The following is a 16,504-nucleotide window of genomic DNA, read 5'->3' on the forward strand; positions in this document are numbered from 1 at the left end:
CTGGGGACTCTGGGAATAATGCGTTCATCTGCACCCAAAGTGAAGGGAGGTGAGTGACGTCAGGCCTGATGGGGCTTTGTCTTCTGGCATCTTGGACCCTCCCCAGCCTGCAGGCCTACCCAGCAGGAAGGGAGTCTGGGCGGGGGAGGCCAGCAGCTCTTCCCTCACCTTCCCTTGAAGTGCGGGCAAGGTGGTGGGCAGGACGTCACACCCGAGATGGGCCTGGCAGCCCCAGGCAGAGAAGTAGTCACGTGTGCAGCACTGGTCTGGGGGCAGTTGGCTGGCAGCTGCAAGCAAGGCAGGGCCCTGGGGGATGTTGGCCCGTTGTTGCCTCCTCATGAGAAGATGAGCAATGTCTCCCTGCACATTGCCTGACTCATGCTGGGTTCCGGAGCTTTAAAAAGGTGGGAAAACGGCCCCCTCCCCTCTACAATAACAGGAAGACAGGGGCAGAGAGATTGCTTTAAGTCTGGGGAAGCAGGGTGGGTTGTTTTCAAATAGGTTATGCTCATCAGGGGGACTGTGACCAGGCTAGTCCTTAGTCCTGGGCCACCAGGCTGAATCCCTGGGAGAGGTGGACAAGTTCTTTCTCAGCTGGGAGAACAAGCCCGTGCCTGCGGGACCAGAGGGACTGTTTTTCTGTGCTCCTTCCTGCTGGGCCAGGTGGGGAGCCAGCTGGGGACTGGTTTTCATTTCTTCTGACTGCAGTAAACCACGGCAGGCCCATCAGTGTGGATGGGGGGCAGGAGAGGGGTCAGAGTGTTTGGTCTGCTGTCTCTCCCACTCAGTACTGGCGGGACACCAGAGCGGGGCGGAAGCTGGGGTGAAGGAGGGCTCAGGCGGTTGCTCTGGCCGAGGGTTGGGGGAGGAAGAGAGGGTGGTAGCAGGAGAGGGGAAGGCAGGAGCAGAAGGGAGGGTGATCTTTTTGTTACCAGAATTGCACGTAGGGGGAGAAACTTCTTTATAGGCCAGAGAAGATAACCTTCCATTCTTGGTATTTGGGCTTTGAAAGGAGGAATGTTCCTAGTTTGTCCGCAAGTTCAAGGAGACTGGCCAGGATATTTCTTAGGGAGCAGTTAGCTCTTGAAAGGTCAAATTCACCTGTCAGCAGCTTTAGGGGGGCCCACCTCTGAATCCTTTGGTAATGAGGTCCTTAAGGCCTCACCTAGTCTCTCCTCCTCTCTGGGTAGAACACTGACCGCCCTTTACCTAGAGGTGAAGAGTCCCTGCCTCCCAGGTGTGTTCTGATTTTAGGGCTCCCTCCTTTGTGACCTGAATCCTTTCCAAGCTGCTCCCACGTGGTAGCCCTGCAGGAGAGGGCGCCAGGTCCTCCTCCCAGTAATGAGCAAGACACTGGGGGGCGGGGGGGGGGGGGGTCCACTCAGCACTTCCCCAGCAGATCAGGGTGGGTGGCGGAGGCCACAGTGGACTCCCTTGTGCAGGTCTCTGCCTGTGGCCACTGCCTGTACTCCAGCGAAAAACACCACCATGGGTAAATCCAAATGATGGTTTAATGGTGAAAAATTAAATGCGAGAGCTGAGGCCAACAGTAATTTTAACCAACACATGGAGACTAAGAGCCCCAGAGCAGCATTAGAAGTTGTCTGCCACGCATGTGTCCTGGGTTTTATTCTGGGCCCGAATGTTTCCCCCAGGTATGCACAGTCTGGGCTTCTTTGCGCTGCTGGGGGAAGGACTGGGGACTGCTCAGCCTCCCTACAAGCTCCCTGTGCATCGTTCCTGTGGCCTGTTTGCTCCTGGGTTCCCTGAGATAACAAGGGCAGAGGCCTGAAGGGACAGAGCTGTTTTCAGTGGGTGGGGGGGAGGGTGCGGGCGAGTGTTTATGCAGCAGGCTGCGTTGTGGGCCAGACCCACCCCGACCACCCTCCCCCCCCCCTTGCCCCCCCCGCCCCCTCCCCCCCGTTTGCTCTAGCCGGGCGTATCCTCCCCGTGCCAGACCTGCGTGAGGCAGGGCTTGGTTCCCTCGCAGCTAGGACCTAGTGCCCTGGGGGCTTGATGATGAGCGCAGGTGAGGTCCTTCATGAACGGGGGTGATCGGTCCCTCTCGTGTGGGCTGCGGTGGCCACGAGCTTGACTTCCACTGAGTTGTAACTAACCACAACTGCCACTCCTGTGGTGCCTCCCTGCTCAGCAAACACCTCCAGGGGTGTCTGGGGGGCTCAGTCATTAAGCGTCTGCCTTCAGCTCAGGTCATGATCCCAGGGTCCTGGGATCGAACCCCGCATCGGACTCCTTGCTCGGTGGGGAGTCTGCTTCTCCCTCTCCCTCTCTGTCTCTCTCAAATAAATAAATTTAAAAACAAACAAAAAAACCCCTCCAGATGCATTGCTCTTTTGCTCCTCATGCAGCCTTTCAAGGATATAACAATGGCAGCTAGTGTTTATTAGGTAACTACTATGTGCTAGGCACTGTGCTAAGTGCTTTATGGGCATTAAAAAAAATTCTTTCCTCACAACCATCTTGGGACACAATACCAATACAACCCCATTTTCTCTGTGAGGACGCCAACAGTCAGAGATGTTGGCTAACAGGGTCACACAGGTTATACCCAAGCCATTGGGCGCTGGAGGCCATGCTCCCTCCCACCCCGTCTGTCTGGCACACAGGCTTGGAAGGGAGCGCGTCTGACTCTGGTGCTCACCCGGAGCCCTGGCTGCTGGTGGGCTGCAGAGTGGCACCTGCTCCCAGGCGGCAGCACTGTTCCCAGGCGGCAGCGCCCGTGTCCAAGCGGCAGCGCCCATGTCTGGGCGGCAGTGCCCGTGTCCAGGCGACAGCACTGTTCCCAGACGGCAGTGCCCGATCCCAGGCAGCAGTGCCCGTGTCCAGGCGGCAGTGCCCGTGTCCAGGCGGCAGTGCCTGATCCCAGGTGGCAGCACTGTTCCCAGGCGGCAGTGCCCGATCCCAGGCAGCAATGCCCGTGTCCAGGCGGCAGTGCCCGATCCCAGGCAGCAGCACTGTTCCCAGATGGCAGTGCCCGTGTCCAGGTGGCAGTGCCCGTGTCCAGGCGGCAGTACCCATGTCCAGGCAGCAGCGCCTGATCTCAGGTGGTAGCACTGTTCCCAGGCGGCAGCGCCCGTGTCAAGGTGGCAGTGCCCGATCCCAGGTGGCAGCACTGTTCCCAGGCGGTAGCTCCCGATCCCAGGTGGCAGCACTGTTCCCAGGCGGTAGCTCCCGATCCCAGGTGGCAGCACTGTTCCCAGGCGGCAGCACCTGTGTCCAGGTCACAACACCCGTGTCCAGGTGGCAGCGCCTCTCAGCCTGGGCACAGGTTGATGCCCACGCAGGTTTCTTGATGAAAGCTTACTCCAGTTCCCTTCCAGGGTGTCCAGTGGCTGCTGCAACAAATGAGCACAAATTCGGTGGCGTAAAACAGCAGAAATTTATTCTCACGTGGTTCTGGGGGTTAGAAGACTGTATTAAGGTATTAGCAGGGCCACACTTCTCCAGAGCCCCTTGGGGAGAATTCTCCTTTGCCTCTTCCAGCTTCCGGTGGCTGCCGGCATTCCTTGGCTTGTGGCCGTCTCATTCGGATCTCTTTCTCCGTGTTCGAGGACTCAGTCTCTGCTTCCACCTTCACAGCACATTCTCTGTGTGTCTCATTTCCCTCCTCTTTCTCTCGTAAGGACACTTGTAATGCATTGAAGGGCCCACCAGGGTAATCCAGGATGATCTCCCCATCTCAAGAGCTTAACCTAACCACACAGGCAAAGACCCCTTTTCCCAATAAAGCCACGTTCACAGGTTCTGGGGGTTGGGACATGGACCCGCCAGTCTACTACCCAGGGCGTCCTCAGGTGCAATGGGCACAGGAGGCAGGGATTGGTCCCATTTCAGACCCAGGCCGTGGGGGTGGCCATGGATCTGTGCCCCCGCCCTCCCCCTCCCGCCGCCTGTAGAACCAGGGAGGTGACTCCTACCACTCAGTCTCCTCATACCGTGACCTCACGGCTTGGCCTTTAAGCATGCCTCTGACTCTGAACCTGACTGGGCATGCAGCCTTGCTCTCCCTGCTTTTCTTCCATCTCTGAACTCTGGAACCTTGGGACTGGGGGAAGCGCCCATGGGTTGTCTTGCCCTGGTGATCACTTTCTCCTTACCTCCGGCCTCATTGCCCTCTGCAGTCTTCCTGTCTGGGGCTTGCTGCCAAGGGGGCTTTCACCAGGACCTGTCAACACATTGAAAGCCATGGCCAATCTGAAAACTTTGTGCACGGGGCTGGATGGGTGTGGAGTGCTTTGCCTTGAGCTTAAGCTGTGTGCAGTTTCCCTGCTGGGTTTTGCTGAGCTCAGAAAGAGGGGGTAAGCAGGCTCATGGTAGCATCTCCGTCCTGCTGGGTACAACCTGGGTGGAATGCAGATGAAGCCCCTTGCTGGCCTCACAGGCCCAGCCCAGCAGCCTCTGCTCTGGCAGGCAGGCCCTGTTGGACCCACTTCTATTGCAGAGACAGTCGGGAGCCCTCTGCTGTGTGGGAAGTCAAAGTCAGTGCTGGCTCCCTTGGGCCAGATGAGTTTGCCTCCTGTGGTCTCTGAGCAGGAGATAGGGACCTGATTGTGTAGAGTTGGCTCCTTTCCTCATTCTCAGCTCATTCTCCATCCTTCCTGCTGTTCCCACCTCTCCCAGCTGCTGCCCCGTGGGGCCCTGCATTGCCCCCACCTCCACACCACCTGTGTCCCCCCAGGATGGCCCCGAGCCTGCTTGGGCTTTGGTTAGAGACGCTAGGGACCTGAATAGAGGTGGCAGACATCACAGGTTATCTGCGAGGGTGAACAGTGTTGAAGATTAGGAGGCAAGGTCAAGCGCCAGCTCTTCCTGAGTGTGCCGTGATGCGTCGTCCTGCGGCCCAGCTTCTGTGTCCCTTGTGAGCCTGACCCCGCTGTCTCTATTTCACGATCTCTTCTCTCCCTGGCCCTTCTCCCGCCGCCCACCAGGCAGCCCTGTCTGTTGCAGCCTCCACTCCTTTGCGTGCACCAGGGCTTTCCGTTCATGCCCTGGAACTGAATGTTTCTAGAGGACAGTAAGGCACTTGCTTTGCACCTGCCTCTGCAAAGAGTAGGTGCCCACTGAGTGCTCTTCAGTGCTTTGGGGTATAGTCTTCTAAAGTGGGGATGGAACAGTGGTTTCTCAGCCCTTGAGATTTTTGCCAAGCTGCTCTGGGAACCAACAGGGGCAGAAGTCCCTCCCAGCCCACCTTGCCAACTGTTTTCCCCACCGCCCTCCTTCCATCCCCGGTGCACTTCTCTTCATCGTTCAGCCTCTGCTCCTGGTTCTCTGAGCAAGTGCCAATTTTGTGGAAGGCTTGCTTATTCCTTGGTCACCCTGGAGACCCCTTAAGGATGCCACGGGGCTTCCCTGATCTTATTTGGAGGCCCTAAAACAGTAGGATCTCTGTGTACCCCTCCTTGCCTAAGGGTGTAGAGATGGGGTGGGACTGGGGGACTGTGTGCTCTCAGGGCCCAACTTGGCCTCTATAAGCCTGTTGTCCCAGGGGTGAAGGACACCTCAAAATGGGGACAGTGCTTGGTCAAGAGAGTGTGCACCTGGGTGTGTAAGGATTGTGGGTTTTTAAAAGTCATTTAAATTTCTCGCCAGGGAATGCCATACATTCTTTCTCTCTCTGCCCTGTGGAGCCTCTTATCCCTGCAGAAGGCAATAGGACAGCAGGTGCAGAAATGAGAGAGGCAGATGAGAATGAAGGGGAGCAGGGACAGTCCCGGGTTCACTGGCTCTGTGACCTCGGGCTAGGTCCCTCCCCTGTCTGGGCCTTGGGATTCCCATCAGTGCATTGACCTTTTGGATTCCTTCAGGTGGAAGATTCTGGTTCTGTTGCCACCACTGCAGACACTAAACATGATTTGAGTTGGGGAGTGAGCAAGGACGGTACTCCTAAGCTGGGCCTCACTCTGGCCTTGGCTGGGGCAAAATCCCTGGCATCGGCCCCATTGCACCGGGGACAGATGCCATGGGTGAGAGCTTGGAGAGAGTTCACCAGATCCATGCGTTATAACCTGGCCTGTCTGTACCCCATGCCAGGCCCACCCTAAAGAGGTCAACCTCAAGAGGCAAAGACTGGAGCTGCTAGGGGCGGGGCGGGTGGAAATTCACGTGGAATTGGCCAGCCTATGTGCCAGGGCAACAGATGTTTGCTTTGGAGCCTGGATGGAGTTCGCTCCAGGCCGTGGGCGGGCGGTGCCTTCAGATGATCTCCCGGGTCAGGTTTCTCGTTGGCTCTGGGCAGGGCCTTTCACTTTGGGGGCCGTCTGGCCTCCAAGATTCCTCCTACCCCTGCCTTTCCACCCGCTGTTGCATGCATGCTTCGCCAGCAGAGTTGGCCGCTGCGCCCCCGGCACTGTGAGCTCCCTGAGCTTGGGGCCGGCTCTGCTTTGGGCTGTCTTTGGCCAGGGTAGCTGCTTCCCTCCGCCCGGGAGCATCCTGCTCACCCTGAATGCAATAGCACAATTACCTGCGCCCTAGGAGGGCACTGGGAGTCTGCAGGACCTCAGCCCCAGCTTCTCCAGAAGTCACCTCCATCTGGTTGTTAGGTGCCCTCCGGGATCTTCCTTTTCGGCACTGTGCTTATGGGCCTGAGGCTAGTGAGCTTTGGAAGTGAAGTGGGCACAGGCTTTCCAGCTGCCAGAATGCCCTATGTAACCAAGTACCTGCTCCTGGCACACGTTATGGTAAGTCCTGGGAAATGTGTGCCATCTCCTCTCAAAATATTTTCTCTCCTGACCCAGAGTTTCCATTATAAGCTTGTTTCTCTTTTTACCATGAGATTTATTTATTTATTTGCTTTAAAAATCTGCCCAGTAGCCAGAGGATATGAAGCCGGTTTAATTTTTTTATTCATCAAAGGACAAGAAAGCCGGAGTGGACGGATTTGGGTTGGATCTTCAGAGGTACTGAGAACCAGAGCACGTTCCCTGCCCTGATTGCCCGCCCCCTGCTCCATACCATTGGTGCCATCGGTCCACAGAATCTTGAACTAAAGGAATTCTTTTTTTTTTTTAATTTTTAAAGAATTTATTTATTTATTTGACAGAGAGACAGCAAGAGAGGCAACACAAGCAGAGGGAGTGGGGGGAGGGAGAAGCAGGCTTCCCGCTGAGCAGGGAGCCCGATGCGGGGCTCGACCCCAGGACCCCGGGATCATGACCTGAGCCGAAGGCAGCGGCTTAACCGACGGAGCCACCCAGGCGCCCTTGAACTAAAAGAATTCTTATAGGGCATTAAATCAGGTGCAGACAGTCGGGCTCCAGCTTCTCCCCATGGCCCCCTGCGGTGGATGCTCACCGCCTCCTGGGGCTGCTCACTCCCCTTGAGGACATGTGAGCCGTAGCTAATTCTTTCTCGTGGGGCCCTCTCTGTCCCCCAAAGCTACACAGGAAGGTTCTGCCTCCTCTTCTCTGTGGCTGGCCTTCTCAGGTGGTGACGGTCGTCCCATCCCACCCAGTCTTGTCCTCTGCGGTCTGTAGACCCTTGCTCCTCCTCCTCATGCTTCTCAGACTCCTTTGTCAGCCACAGGAGCCGGGAGGGGAACCGAGGGGGAGGAGCTCAGGAGTGGGGGCTGGGAGCCCACGTGCTCAGGAACCCTCCCCCCACCTCCACCACCACTCCTGCTTTTCAGTGTTGTTGCGTAACATCGGCAGGTTGGCTCACTGACTTCTCGAGCTTCCACAGCCACAGTAAATTATTAATCTGATAAGCTCACAGGCTCATAAAGTTATATGATAAACACGAAATACACGTATAAGTTGTGAAGGATGATAGAAGGAGCGCCTCTGAACCCATCACCCGACCTGAGGCCAGGTCCTCACCAATACATTCCCTCTGGTCATGTCATCGTTCGTCCCCTTGTACCCCTGGCCTCTCCCCTCAGAGGGGATCCCTCTCCTGACTGCGTTTTTATTACCCTTCTGCCTTGGTTTTATGGTGTTGCCACTCATATATATATCTCTAAGCAATACATCTATAATTTTGCTTGCGATTGAGCTGTGTGCGATGGTGGTGAGCTATATGTAGCTTTCGGTGGCTTGCATTTCTTTTACACAGTATTATGTTTCTAAGATTCATCATGTTGTTTGTAGCTGCAGTTCACTCATTTCCCGTCTTTATGATATTTCATTGTGCGACTGTATGGTCTGTCCTTTGTTACCTGTTTTGGCCCTTAGGGGCAACCTGCCGTGAGCAGTCCCCGCTGTGAGCATTTCTTCAGGGCATGGGTCTAGGTGTGTCTCCAGGGCATATTCCTAAGGGCCGGACATGGCGGGTTGCAGGGGGCAAGGACAGTCTCATCTTTTGGGAACCTTTAGATCTTGAAGAAAGCAAAGGGCCGTCCTACTGGCTAGGCTTGATCAGGTGTGGTTTTATCTGACTGGGGTCCTGGGGTAGAGAGGCTGTACCTGTCCTGGTCAGATGAGCAGCCTGGTCTCTGCAGAGGATAATTCCAAAGCCAGTGGTTCAAGCCAGGTTCCTTTAGCAGCCCCAGGTCTGGGCCCACCACAGGCTGCATAGAATAGCAGTCACTTCACAACAGAGCAGGGATGAATGGAGTGTGTGAGCGTGCGTGCGTGCGTGTGTGTGTGTGTGTGTGTGTGTGTGTGTGTCTGGGGCTGAGATGTTCTCAAAGATCTAATTTACTGCTCTGCTTTCCCATCCTGGAGCCTCTGCCAAGTGCCTATAAAAAAGATGAAATATTTAGCTAAGATCAGGGAAGGAAGGATCAAGGCAGTCTTTTGCATTAGCCATGGTGTTGAGGAGGTAGTTTGGGTAATTCCCTTCTATACCATCCCAGATCTAAATCCTGGCCGTCCTTCTATGTCTCCCTTGTTATATTCCATGGTCTGAATGAAATCTTTCTGTTCCTAGTGGCAGGGGCCTTGCGTTCCTCTGAATTTCTCAGCAGCACTTTCCATCTGAGATGTAGTTGAGACTGCGGTGCTTCCTGCCTCATCAGTTGCTTCTCTTTCCAGACGTGTCTCCTTCCCTCACCCAGATCAGTCCCTTGAGGGCAGAACCTTTGTCTCCCCATCCATGATGCCCCCCTGGAGCCCCAGGCACAGTGGTGGGTACTCAGTAAATACTGTCATTAATTGACTAATTAATTGGCTGGATCCTCTTCAGCCACACGCGCTTGCCTGTGGGCTGGGCGACAGGCTATGTTGTCTTTCCCATTCCTTACTCCATGCTCCCTCCCCAAATACCCTTCCAAGAGCCAGATTTCTGGGAGGTTGAGATCTTTTTTTTTTTTTTTAAGATTTATTTATTTTAGAGAGAGAGTGGGGGTGAGGGGCAGAGGAGAAAGAGAGAATCTCAAGCAGATTCCCCGCTGAGCGTGGAGCCCCATGCGGGGCTCGATCCCACGACCCTGAGATCATGACCTGAGCCGAGATCAAGAGTCAGACGCTTCACCGACTGAGCCACCCAGGCGCCCCTGGGAGGTTGAGATGCCTTATGCATGGGGCTTTTGACTTCCTTGTGCAGTGGAGGGGTCAGTTCTAGACCAGGGCTGCAGGCAGGGTGGACCCTGGAGCAGTGTGCTCTGTTCCCAGCCCTCGCTCTGGGACCAGCCTTGGTTTGCCATGTACAGCTGTGCTGGGAGGGCTCGGGGAGGGGTGTGTTCCTGGCAGGTCCACAGGAGAGAAAAACATCACTGCGGTCCTCCACGTTTTCTCAGACAGCAAGAGAACGTAGTAGCGGATACATGACCTGGAGGGTCAAAACTGTAGGCGGGTGAGTGAGGGACTGAGCAGAGCAAAGGGAGAATGAATGAATGAGAGCGCAGTGCGCATGAACAGCACGCTGTTACGGAAAGAACCGTGGCCTGGGGCCTGGAGACCTGGTTTTGCACCCCAGCCCTTTCCTTACTATTTGTGCAACATTGGAAATAACACCTAATGTTTTCTTTGTTTCCTCACCTGTAAAATGGGGCAAAAGCATGTACTTCTGGGGTGGCCCAGAAGACCAAAAGAAATCATGTCTGCCGAAGTGTCTCTTCCCCATGAGGTTATGTCTAATATAACCAGGGTCTCGGGGTCAGCAAGACCGGGTGGGATGGGTGCATGGGTGTGATTTTCCCACTGAGGGGCTGGTAGTCAGCAAAGTACCCACTGCATGCCATCTCCCACCCTCTGGCTATTGCTGGCGGTTTGAGGATGGAGAAGGTCTCTGCCAAGCTGAGTTTTCACTATAGCCAGAGTGTTGAAAACAGTTGTTTTCCCATCATGTGTGAAGGCTGATGACTGGCTGCAGCTTCCCGGTTTCCTGTGTGTGTGTGTGTGGGGGGGGCGGGCAGGTCTCTATTAAATCAGCTTTCGGGGGTTTGGCCTGGCTGCTGCAGCAGCATCTAACTTGGGGGAGACCAGCCAAGCCTCTCAAATAGAGACTTGCTAAGGCCATGCCTCAACTTTCTGCTGAAGTCAAAGAGGGGTGGAGGGACCCGACCCAGGGTCCCCCAGCCACTTGGTTCCTAGGACTTGGGGCTGTGACCTTCCCCGGGTGAGGGCACACCCTGCTGCCTCTCTGTCCCTTTAGTGTCCTCGGCAAGCCCACGCCGTTGCAAAATCAGTGCGCCCTAAGGCGGAAGACCTGAGTGCAAATCCCCACCTCTGTCTCCTTAGCAGCAGCTCTGTGCCTCTGAACCACGTTGCCTGACATCTCTGAGCTTTGCCGTCCTCACTGGTAGAGGGAAGACAGTAATGCCTTGAGGGATCGATGCAATAATATAGTATTATCATTTATCGGGTGCTTTCTAAGAGTGCCGGCTGCTTAGTATATGCTTTAACAACAGTATTTCAGCAGCAAACCTGAGAGAGAGAGGTGGTGTGGACCTCCGTTTTATGGAGGAGGCCACCGCAGCTCAGAGAGGTTAGGTAACTTTGTCCCGGGTCCCACATTTGGTGATTACAGAGTCGGTTCACACCCTGCTGGTGCCTGTGCTCTTCACCGCCGCCATGTTGCTTCTCTCAGTAAATAAGATGCTATGTGAAGAGTGTCTGGCATGCAGTTGGCTGGATCTGAATCTGACACAGCCTGTGGTATTTACTGAGAGATTAGTTGGGGCTTTCTGGGACCGGAAAAAATGGGGTGGGGGTAGAGAAGAGACTTGTAAGCCTGGGTGTGTGCTCCCCAACCCTTGTTAGGGGAGTCATCTGTGAGTCCCGGCCTTGGCATATTTTTGGTAGCAGACTGATGACTCTTCTTCCAGCTCAGCAGGAGGCCGAGGGCCCATAACGATGTGCAGGCCTACACCTCAAGCTACAGGTTTGTGAGAAGCTCTGCATTCTCGGATCCACTTATGGAGGTCATCGTGGGGCACTCTCTGGGTTCCTCACCCTGCAGGGAACGTTTGGGAAGTGTCATACAGACAAGTCGCTGCCCGTAGGGGGCACCAGGTTGTCCAACAGACAGGGTGCCCATGCATGAAGCAGCCGCTGAAGTACAAGAGCAGGGTAGTATGAGGGCTGCCATGGATGACCCATCAGGGAGGGCTTCCTGGAGCAGGTGGGACTGCTCTTGAAGCATGGGGGGCGGAGTCTGCCAGGAGAGGGAAGGGGCTGGTGCAGTGAGGTGTGTGGAGAGAGAGGGGGCATCTTGAATTGGGGCCAAGGACTCATTGTATTATCCTGATCAACCTTGTCTCCTTCATCACATTTGTAAAGTGTTTGTACTGGCTGCACAGGTAGTTCTGGGACCCTGCCTCCTCGTGGCTCACCATCAAAGACAGATAGGCTGATGTCCGCTTCAGTGAAATGTGACCTACAAAGCCCTCTGCAAAGCCACCAGTAGGAGAGAAGGTTCTGGTCCCTGCATTTGGCTTCAGAGCAGGGAGAGACCTCAGATGGGCTAACCCCGTCCTGCCAAGGACACTCCCAGAGCTGGACTGCCGGAGTGGGCCAGGCTGTGTGTGCCCCCCCCCCCCCCCCCAGGGAAGGCTCCCGTCTGAGGGGCTCCTGGGCTCGCACGTTCCTCTGTCTGGCCTCCTTGTTGGGCAGGAATCGAAAACCTGATTGATTTCTCTGGAACGAATGGCAGTCTTATGGCTTAGGGTTTCACTTTCTGGAAGTCTCCTGGATCCCCAGTCACAGAGAGGGTAGGGTCCATGCACCCTCCATTTCCAAAGCCAAGAGTGGGCATTAGCACCCCCGCCCCCCGCAGCTGTCCTGAGTCTACACAGACAGCTGTTGCCCGCTGCGCAAGGGCATTACTGCCGCCATCTGCAGCTCATCCCCTGTGTGAACTTTGCAAACAACCTTTTTGATCATGTTCACGAACTCAGCATATGCTTGCCGCAGGTTGGGTTCCAGTGATGACAAAGGGCTGGGCAGCAAAGCCAGCAGGTTGGGTTTCAAACTCTAAGCTTCACAGGGCACCCTTCCTCGGGCTTCTGTCTTCTCACCTTCCCTCCTCTCACCCCTCCCAGAAGTCTAGAATATTCCCCTGTTTTTGCGTGATCCTGACAGTTGACACTGCACTTGTCCCTCTCCTGTAGAGAAGATGTATTCTCATTTCACAAGTAAGAAAACAGAGTGATTGGCGTAAGGCTGATGGTTAGAAGTAGCCGAGCTGAGCTTCGATCCCGCGTCCTGCGTCTGCATCCTTTGCTCTTCCCGCTTCGCTGGACTCCCCCTCAATCTGGCCTGTGTGCCAAACTCCTTCCCTGGGATCCCTCTGGCCCCCGGACACGGGGGGCTGAGCACAGTTTGCAGCTGCTGGGGTGGGGGGAGGGGTTGGCCAGCCTGCTTTGTGCTGAATTGTGGTTTGTGGCTTTTGTTTGTTCCCACGGTGCCCTTCGTGAAGGTCATGGAGTTGTCAGGACTGGCTCCTTCACCTCGCTAGCAGGAAAACCGAGCCCTAAACGGTGCTCTTCCCAGAAAACAATGTCAGCTCTTCATGCCTCCTGGGGAGAGCCTTGGCTGGGTGTTGGGCCTTCTGGGTTCGGACCCAAAGCCAACTCTCCTTTTATTCCCTGTTCGGGGGCAAAGCCACGTGCCCTCATTTCCCCACTCCAGACGGGGGTGAAGGTTATTACGACTTCAGACCTCAGTCCCCAGCGAGGCCGTGTGCACATGCACCGGGAGATGTCAGCCGAGGCCATTCAGACCACGGCAGCAGACGGACTGGTTGGTGCTTAGCCCCCGGGGAACGTGGGACATCGATGGCCACAGCCCCCGGGCACGCAGGCCACCCAGGTAACACCTTCATCCCCAGAGTGTTTCCTGCTACGTTTTCTCTCTAGTTGCCCCAAAGGCATGGTCCTCCCCGAAGAGGGTCAGGTAATGCCCAGAGGCGTAGGGGAATTTCTTCTCAGTCACCCACATGGCAGGACGTGGTAGAATTAGACCCCAGGGCTCCCAATTCATCCTGTGATCTAGGAGCCTCCTGTTTTCCAGCCTGACCCCCGTCATCCCGGGAGGGGTAGGAGGGAGCAGCCCGGGCTCAGAGGGTAGCCGGGACGGGGAGTGAATGATGGCGGCCACCCTTACGGGGAACGCTGCCTTCCGGCCTCAAGCTTCTCATCTGTGAAGGTGCACACTCGCACACTTCTGCGGAGGGGCACACCCCTTGCCCCTCTTGGTTTTCATTTTCATCCGCTATCCCTGTCCATACGGTCATTGTGCCTGTGTTCCAGTTTCTCTAGCCCCTCCGTGGGTGAGGCGTGTTTGCATGGGAATCGTAGTGTGATGCCCACGGGCGGGCTCCGAGAAGGAGGTGGGGGCCTCTTTTTAGCCTTTTCAAAGTAGCAGCAGTAGCTGGTAAGGATCTGTCTGCTGGCTCTGCGGAGCTTCCATCTGATCAAGCGGAGGGAGGTTAGTTGTATAGGTGAGCATAGGCAACAGTGTGGCCGAGGCTGAAACCCACGTGTTCTCGTTTGTCGTCTGCTGCCCTGGACCTGGCCTTGGAGGGTCATCGGGAGCTTCTGACAGCATCTGGTAGGGAGGTGCAGAGGAGGGAGAGAAAGAAGGGGCTGAGTGGGGGGAGGAGAACAGCTAGGAGTTTGGAAGTTTTAAAATGGAATAAAGGCAAGAGAAGCTTGATTATATTATAGGGTGTGAAGAAAGAAGGCATCCCCAGGATCATAGGTACAAAGGAGAGGCCTGACAAAGTGGGACCAGGTATGATGAAATAGCTCCTTGTTTCCTTCCAACTTCTCATTGTGGAAATTTTCAAGCAGGTGCAGAAATAGAATAGTGTAAGGAACCCTCATGTACCTATCACCCAGCTTCAGTGGTCTCCCGCTCCCCTCCTTGTTTTCCTTCTGGGGTGTGTTTGGATTCAGAAGGCCCCACTGCAGGCATGGACGGGGTGGGAAGGGAGCGGCCCCAGGAGGATGGTGGACAGTTCACAGGAGTCAGAGCTCAGCCTCAGGGGGCATTTTCTGTAATCTCTACTCCCTGCCTCCTCACTGGTGAGCAACAGTGGCTCTGATGAATTGAGGGCTTGCTGTGTGTCAGGCTTTCTTGTAGGCACTTCCCATGCTTTCTTTACATCAGTGAATCCTCACAGCGATCCTGTGGGGATGATTCTGTCAGCATTCCCATTTTATGGCTGTGGAATGGAGGCTCAGAGAGGTTAGGTCACATGCCTAAGCTCACACAGCTGGGCAGCAGGAAGGCGGGATTTGAATCCAGGCTGCAGGCCTCCAGAACTCTTGTTCTTGTGTGTTGTTACACTGCCCCTTAAGGGTGTGAGGGTGGGCACACACCTCAGAACTGCTTTCTACGTGGCCCCTGCGTGGCTTTTGGGGTAGCCCAGTGTTCTGCCTGGGAGGGGGTCTCCCCTGCCCATTAAAAGGCTTGTTTTCATGCTTAAAGGGGATAGTTGACTGATCTCTTCTGCCAGATGGGCGGGTGGCATCTTTCCCCAGCTGCCTGTGTCTGGGCTGGTTGGCCTCGTCTGTCTGTGGCCCCAGGATGACACATGGTAGGAGGCGGAGCAGGGGGGAGGCTCTGGGCTTCCTGGCATTAGCAAGCTGCCAGGTTTGTGGAATAGACACTCCCCACTGCCAGGCTTCAGAGAAGGAAGCGGGGGGCATCTCAGCCATAAGGCTGTGTCTGAGGACTGGTTGGTGGTTTTCCCCTCTTGGTTGCTGTAGCGGCCGGCCGCCGGCCCCAGCCTGCATGGAGAGCACCAGCCTTTCCCAGGGGGGTGGGAGGGGCAGTCTAGGCCCCCCAGCCCCCAGGCGTCTGTCTCTCCTTCCCTCTGCGCTGCTCTGTTAGAACTGAGCCCTCTACACAGGGGCTGGGACCCCCTAAGTAGGAGAGAGATCACTCCAGCTTCCTGCTGCCCTTTGAAGCTTACCGTGACACTGAATTTTTTTCTTGTCTCCTGGGGAGGAAAAGTCACTGGGTCCATTCCCCTGCTTTCCCACTGATAACCCTCAAAGCGTGAGTGCCCTGTTTCTAAAGTGTACCTAGTGGGAAGACCTCCTTTTGAAAGTCACACTGCAGTTTAGCCTCATAGCATTGTAGCCCAGCATCATGGGCGTCTCCCTCTTTCCTCCTTATGTCCCAGGCCAGGTGCTCAGCAGGTGGGGCCACTGGGTAGCGGCCATGGTGCTAACTGTTGCTGCTTGTTGAGCACTCACAGGTGTGTGGTCCTACACTGAGTGCCTCACCCGGTTCGCTTGGGGACCCTGAAAAGTAGTTATTGTAGTTCCGTGTTCTAATTCCGGAGCAGATGAAACTGAAGCTAAGAGAGGTTAAGTAACTTTCTCAAGGTCACACAGCCGATGCCTAAGGGTGTAGGCATTTATGCTTAGGGCTGTCTGGCTTGAAATCTGGCATTCCTGACACTGCCCCACGCCTGTCTCTACTGTGGTGTTAAATACGAGCATAATATTAACTCCTGTGATGGAATGTAGATTTGATATATTATAACAATAACAGTGAAACGGCATGGACGTTTGAGAATTGCGGCTTGCTGGCTGTTGCTGTAATTAAGTTTGTGTAAGAAGAAATATTAGTGATCAATAAGCATAAGAAAGAACGCAGAGTGTCACTAGTCATCAGAGAAATTCAGATTGTGACGATAACACTGTGCTCTTTTCATGTGTTTCCGGTGTGCCCACATTTGCACGCTGATCACTGCTAGTGTGAGGCAGCCCTTCAACACAGTGCTGGGGCTGGGGGCGTTGGAGCATGAAGTTCCGCACTGGACAGCTTCCCAGAGAAGTATGGAGAGCCTTAAAATCGGCCCTGTCCTCTGACCAGTGACTGCACTTCTGAGAATGTGCCCTGAGAAACTGATCAGAAACGCTGTCAGATTAGGTCATGTGCGAGCGTGTTCCTTAAAGAGCAATTCGTAGTAAAGGAGAAGTAGAAACAACTGGAACGTCTTACATCGGGGGAACGGTTAGACCAAGTATGCTCTGTCGGGGGGTGAGCGAGTTTGGGGAATCGTTAAATATGACGGGGGTGGGGGGAGATGTTCGCCGTGTAGTGTATTTGCGCACTGTACAATGCTCTCCTTGGCGTCCGTTCTGAGC

General features: G+C 55.2%; 1 protein-coding gene across 8 annotated transcripts in view; it reads left to right on the plus strand.

The window, feature by feature from the left end:
- The window catches only part of TSPAN9 (tetraspanin 9), a 196,567-nt gene that overhangs the window by 139,146 nt on the left and 40,917 nt on the right, over window positions 1–16,504 (plus strand). The window lies entirely within an intron of this gene.

This window comes from Callorhinus ursinus, unplaced genomic scaffold (genome assembly GCF_003265705.2).
Source record: "Callorhinus ursinus isolate GAN/ISIS: 27379988/994484 unplaced genomic scaffold, GSC_fseal_2.0 scaffold74, whole genome shotgun sequence".
In the NCBI taxonomy this organism is placed as follows: domain Eukaryota; kingdom Metazoa; phylum Chordata; class Mammalia; order Carnivora; family Otariidae; genus Callorhinus; species Callorhinus ursinus.